Raw genomic sequence first — 7,327 nt, forward strand, 5'->3', positions numbered from 1 at the left:
TCTCTGATTGCACATGAGAGGAGAGGTAATGGGAGTGTAATAGCACCTTAAGTACCCTGCTCTCACTGACACTGGCTGGATAGCATTACCCCTCGGTCTGACTATGTGTGTCTCAATGTGTCTCGATGTGTGAATGAGGGGATGTATGCAAGTTTTTTTTGTGTCAGATCTCCGTTTGTCTGCTATAGATAAGTGCAACTGTGTGTGCGTGTGTGTGTGTGTGTGTGTGTGTGTGTGTGTGTGTGTGTGTGTAGTGTGTTTTCCCAGAGGGTCGTCTGAGCCGTAGCGATCAAAGAGAGAGATGGAGGTTAACTGACCAGACCTGAGAACCTCCACAGAAGGACCTGAGGGACTCGTCTCTGTTAGCCCAGGTACCAATCATCTGACACACACAAACACACACAATCAGTGGAGCGGTAGGTGTAGAAGGGGGCAGTTTGAGTGATCCAGGGGGGATTTAAAGATCTGGAAGGCCCAAACTAACTTTGTCACTTCGCTCATGAAGCCATAGCCTTTCACACAGTATCCATTACCTCAGATACGTTCTCGACAAAACATCAAATAGTTTTATCCCAGCTCCTACTTCAGTTCTGCCACAGAGAGATGCCTTCCACTGATATAGAAGTCCTGTAAAGTGAGTATAAGTTATATAGCGGGGGTCCCTGGAGAGAAACTCAATGAATAGTCTTGTAGTAGAAAGTTAGACTGTATTCCTGAGTAGCTCAAAGTAACGACTCCCGCTGAAGGACTGACAGTGGCGCACTTGTGCTGGGAGTTACGCTGGAAGTTATGTTGTCAAAAAGGGGGAGAGAGAGAGAGAAAAAGAGAAAGAGAGAGAGGAAGAAAAAAAGAACAAGCGTGTTCAAGTGTGTGAACGTGTGCAAGTGTGCCAACGTGCAAGTGCTGAGTTGCAGGAGTGGGTGTGCAAACATGCGTGGGTCTGAGCATGTGCGTTTGAAAATGAATGAGAGATAACCATCACAGGCAGCTGCCGCGGCGAAGAGAGACGACTAGCACCAGCTAGATGCTGCCAGGAAGTTTCCTGGAAAACAACACTGACTACTTGTTGATTCAGTTATTCCACTAATTCTTCTAAAAAATAAACCAATCCATGACAGTCCTGAATAGATAGAACCTCACACTACAGCAGAGAAGAACATTTATATAAGAAGTAGGAACAAAAGAGAATGTTCTGCATATAAAGAAGAAACACATTTGAAATCACGGAAGCCGAGAAAAATGAAAGCATGTGTTAAAAAAGAAAAACTTCTCCGTGTGTTACACATTATTACTGATTCAACCAATATGGTTGGCAATATTTGTCTTATTGTCATCAATAAGAGGTCGCGTGAGAAGTACCCAGAACTTACTACACAATGCATACAAGTCAAAATCCTGTTGACACTGGATGACACATTCCCTTCATGTAGTTTATGGAGTTAAAGTCAATTCTACCAAAGATGTGCACCACAAATGAATGTTTGGAGTACTTCAATGTTTGAGGACATTTTTGGGACAAAAAAATATTGAATCTACGGGTTAGGGTTAGGGAGTTGCTTTTAGAGATTTACATCTTCAGCGGGAAAGACATGGCTGAGTACTCTGATCAGCATGAGAGATCAGAAATCATAGCGAGATGGATAAATGCATCATTTTTGGTTTATGATTGAGTGACTTTCTGCCAACACAACAATGCTGTATTATGTTTCTTCTGACATATTGCTCAGGGCTCATGATTTCCAAAAGCTCCCACCCAGTATCATGGTAAGATGCCTCCAGTATCTTTCTCATGTCCTCACAGTCTCAACACAACATATGATCTAAATAGGGACTAGGAAGCACTCACAGAGTACATACCTCTGCCAAGGAGGCTGCATGAATACAGAATATCAATAAAAGTAAAAGATCTGTTCATAAATTTTCTGCCCAAACTCCAAAAACAGACTTTCGGGATCACTGATCCAGAATTGGATCGAAATGAGTTCCAGAAGTTAAAATGTTTTTTCAACCATTTCACAAGGAGAAAAGAATTCTGATTGATTGTACTGTATCATGTCAAGACAATACCACTAAGAGATGTCTCCTGACAATTGCCCAGAGCAGTCTCCAGGATTCAGGGTCTACAATGTGATCCAGATCCTCTTCAGTAGATCATCACTTGTTACCTACGAAAAGGACGTACAGTTTTGTTTGTTTCTTTAATTCTGAAAGTAAATTACACAAAAGCTATCGGGCTGATTTTCTTTGAAACATGGTAAAAGGATGGGACGTGGACCAAGGTAGAACCCTTTAGATTCTGGAGTGGATCTTAATAGAGCCAGGCTTTTTAGTCATAACTTTTGTTTTTGTATGTGTGTTTGGTTATAAGCAGGATATTTCCTATAAAATTTGGTGAAAGTTAAAGTAGGATGGCTCAGTCTTTTTTTTATTTTCCATCAATATATCGAGGCAAAAAGAGCCCCTGAATCAGAGGTGTCTTTTCACCACCTTGTGGAGCAGCAGTAAACGCTTACAGTTGCAGTTGCTAGCAGAAGGTAATATATATTTTTGATTGTGTGTACATTTACCTCTTTTACATACAGTTCAGGGATTTATAAGGCTAGTTTCCAAGTTCAAGTATAAGGGGAAGTTGTCGCACTTGTGCCAGGTGCAATTTTCATTTTGGCAAAACGTTTATAGGACCTCTACAATGAGTCAGTGTATGATTTGTATGAAATATCCAAAAAGCAACTTGTAATAAATTGTAAAATTGATTCAAAATTCCTGTAGAAATTCAGTACCAAAAATCACAAATCAATTGAATCAGCTTCCAAATCTCACAATAGTGTCAAATCAGGAGATGCTTATATTGGCCCAGCTCTGGTGGAAAGATAATTTAGGTCATATTAACAAAGATTGATTCAATTCTGAATGAGATCCAGATCACATAGTGGATCCTGGATCCTGAGGACTGTTCTTGACCATTGACAGGATATCCCTACTGTATTAGTGGTATTAGGTATACAGTTTCTGAGGGTTATGTATTATTATCATTCCACCAAATTTCATTGAAATTGATCCATTCATTTTTGACATCCTACGAACAAGCAAATGCAAACATGCAAGTAATCACATGACAATTATTCCTTCCTATAAGGTATTTTTTGTTGCGCTCATAAAAAAAATGATGTGTCATAAAGACTGCATCAAGTGAGCATGAGACATGTTCAAGCTTGATGTTTATCTCTCTTTTACCCTCAACTTTTACAATTTGTGCAAGAAGCCTGATGAGAAGTCTGAGATGTTTGTTTCAGAGGTTACAAAACTAATTGGCAGCAACACCAAAGATGGAAAGAGTGACAGAGACGCTGTTATACTATCCAACATGCACTATATTTGAAACATACAGGGACCCTTATAGCTTGTAGTCATGGTGGCGCTAGTTTTCACTTAGACAGCGTAATGAAGTTTAACAATAGTATTAATAATGCATATAAGCATAGATGTTACAATATTCTTTTCCCACCGTGGTCATCTTGTCTACTCGGCTACATTTCCCAAATGTGAGGAATGGTCAACTGTTGTTCCTCTGAATACAAAAAGTATATCCTCGTCTCTCAAGTTAAACATGACACTAACGATGACATTGAGGGCCAGGCTGCGTGAGTAGGTAATGGCAGTGTGTGTGTGTGTGTGTGTGTGTGTGTGTGTGTGTGTGTGTGTGTGTATGTGTGTGTGTGTATGTGTGTGTGTGTGCGCGAGTGTGTGTAGAGTGTGGGGGTGGGGCACAGGACCCTGCTGCTGGGTAACATCTCTGTCAGGATGGCTTTGCTCCATCACCACCCCACATCCACATCCACATCCACATTCGCACACACACACACACACACGCACACACACACGCACATGCCTCACACCCACACACACTCCATCAGCACCCGCTCAGGGCTCATCAGTCGCAACGGAGCACATGTGGCTGGAGTATTCTAAACAAAGCTTTTATAAAGAGCTCAGCTAAGACGGCCCAATGTGACAGTCAGGGTACTAATGATGCCTGGAGACCGCTAAAGACCCCCACTGACAGACCAACGGCCTGCATGCCATGCTCAAACACATCACACACAAGTTTTTACTCTGGCATGCACGGACAAACTCTCACAATCAGTGCGGAAGGGTGGAACACATGCTCGCTGTGGCAAACACACAGATGCACACAAATTCACACACACGCTCGCACGCACACACACACACACACACACACACACACACACACACACACACACACACACACACACACACACACACACACACACACCTTGTGCCCAAGGGCATCTGTCCACAGCCTAAAAGCTCCCAACTGTTGAGGAAAAACAGCTCAATTAGCTGCATGGAGGAACTAACGAAATACATCTATACATACACACACCACCCACACACATACACACACACTCAGAATCGCATTGATCCTTTCTCAGTCTGCAGCTCTAATTGGTGTGTTGATGATACTGTGAGAGTGTAGGATCCTTCAGGCAAACATAGAATGACTTTCAGCTCTTTATATCTCGTTTAAAGTTGAAATACACCCACAAATCCTCCCAGTCGCATGCAAAAACTCTGTTCTTCCTGATATTCCTTTTTGTGACTCTTGTCTTATGTATGGGTTTAATCATTTTTGGTATTTTAATGCCATACACCTGAGATCACTGCAACAAAAAAGCATACACCGCACCCTTAAAATCACAGCATTCCACTGCCATACATATCCAATGACTTGATGACTTTGTAGTTACCAGAAGACTAAACAAAGACCATCTATCCATTATGCACATGTCCATTAAACTTATGCGAGCAAATGTTCAATAAGCGCTGCCGATTCATATATACACACACCCTCCCACACACGCATATGCATGCACATTGTTAGAGCAAATTATTGAGAGCAAATGGGGTAGAGTTATTTCCATAAAGGGTCTCAGTGGGTCTCAAGGATCTCTACTACCGCCGACTGGGAGCGATTTAGTGAAGCACACACTGGTATATTAGTAACTGAAGATGTCTGGGGAAAAAAGCTGCTCTCTCTAAAATCCTATCCCTCCACTGTGACCTCTAGAACATGCACAAGTGGGACTACAGGAGGAGCTCTCCATCTTTTTGCATCTGCATCTCAGTTTGTTCTCCTTTCTTCGACTGACTTTTGGGTCTCTTTTGTCATTGTTTTTGAGAGGATAGTTTTTTTTACCTATACATATATATTATCTGTTTTCATCTTTCCTCATCCTTCTTTTTCTCAGTTCCACCCCATTCTACCCTATTTTTCCATATTTCTCTTATATCCATCCTCTGTCTCTCTCCCTCCCTCCTTCCCTCCACCCCCCCCCCCCCCCTTGGCCCCAGGGACGGACTGCTGATAGACTGTGTACACCAGCTGCCCAGGGGCTATTTTTAAGGAGCATTTGTCCTTCTCCTTTCCTCTGGAGACTGACTCAACCCAACAACATCTCGTCCACGCACACTCATCCGCGCATGCAAACACACACAGGCATTAACACATGCACTCATTAGCCCATGAGCATGCATGCCCCACACTTTCTCCCTCACACATACACACACATCCTCCGTCCAAGGGCATTCTGTAAATGTGGGGGCAGCTTGTAGGACTGTAGCCCACTGGTTAACTGCACAGGAGCCCAGGAGCTCAGTGGCCAGCCTCAGAGGGCTCATAAACCTACACTCCTCCCAGGCCCCTGTCTAATACACTTGCCTTGTTCTACCCCTGTCTCACAATAGTTTGTAAAACAATACTGTAAAACACTGTTGCCGAGTATTGCGTCAGGCTGCTTTCATCACTAAACCCACAGCAGCCAATAGGGGCCCTTGAATAATGCATACAGGAAGTAGGAAGATTGAAGTTGCGTGGCCCCCTGCTAACTGCAGCTTAACACTGTTGTCTTATTCAAATTTGCTCCGGCATCATGTTGTACAAATATAAAGAAGAATCCTAAAAATACAGAGGAAAAAGAACAAGATGGGAAAAAACAGAGACACTCACTGCTGTGAAAAAAAAATCCACAAATGTGACATTGTTCATTTGTAACCTTGGTTGTAATTGTAAGGGAAATTGTTAACAAGCTATTAAATTATGTTCAAAGCATTAAAAAAAATCTAGGCTGCGAACTTTACTTTGAGTTGTGTTCAACCGCTGCTACTCAAAGCAAATGTAAAATATAAAATGAATCCTCAAACAACTTCTCCAGCAACCTCGTTAAGACATTATTTACTTTCATCGTTAGCCAAGGAAGAGGACACTAAAAATCTGTCAGCAGCCTGAAAAGCCTGCTCAAGTGTCTGAGCGCTGTTTAATTGTGCCATTTATCAGCCTTCCAAAAAAAAAAAAAAAGAAGCCTTCACACTCATAAATAAACACAGTGCCTGTGCAAAGGAATTATAAAAATGTCACGGGTAATCCACAAGTAAGGTCGGTGTTGATGCATATTAAGCGATTTAGTCAGTGAAGGAGTGAAGCAAAAAATATGATGGTTAATTTAAGAGTCATTAAAATTGTATGAATGTGCATTGCACTGGCTTGGAGTGGGATTTTCTCTGATCAGTAAAGACGAGGGAGAAAGAGCAATACAAGCTGCCACACACTGTGGTCTATAACTCACTGATTGATCATGCTAGAGCCAAGCGAACCTGAGAGGGAGGCCCAATCAATGTTTCTGGAGATAATGCATGTGCGTGTGTGCATGCGCTGCTTGCATGTAAAATTTTGTTACACCCTTTGTGTGTTTCATGCATATTGAAGTGTATATGTGTGTGTGTGTGTGTGTGTGTGTGTGTGTGTGTGTGTGTGTGTGTGTGTGTGTCTCCCTCATTTGAGGAAAGACAATGTTCAACATTCCACAGGGGAACAGAATCATTACTGAAGCAGGAACTCAAGCCTGGAGGCCACGGCTCTGCATGTAGCGCAGATAGATAGAGCTAGTTTCTCACTGAGACGTGCTGCTGAACACACACTACGCCATTACCAGTGCCCTGCAGTTCAAACCTCACTTCCACCTTTATTCCAGCAGGGAAAAATAGGTAAAGATGGCAAAAACAAACAAGTTATCTCGCTGTGGCAGCGCTGAGATGAAGCGGTCATTGCTTTATGCACAAACACAGCCGCTTTGTCGATATTTTTTACATTAACTTTAAGTGAAGGTTGAGTGGACATGTGCAAGGCAGTATGTAGGGCTAGACAGTCTGAATTCTCCAGGAGTCCCTCTTATTTGTCTGCTCTGAAGCCCTCTGCTGCCCTCTGTTGGTGACTAAAGTTCTCCAACATTCCCACATGGTTCAGGTACTG

The sequence above is a fragment of the Aulostomus chinensis genome, chromosome 13 (genome assembly GCF_037954235.1).
Source record: "Aulostomus chinensis isolate RoL2024-O1b breed Wild chromosome 13, RoL_Achi_v1.0, whole genome shotgun sequence".
Classification (NCBI taxonomy): Eukaryota; Metazoa; Chordata; class Actinopteri; order Syngnathiformes; family Aulostomidae; genus Aulostomus; species Aulostomus chinensis.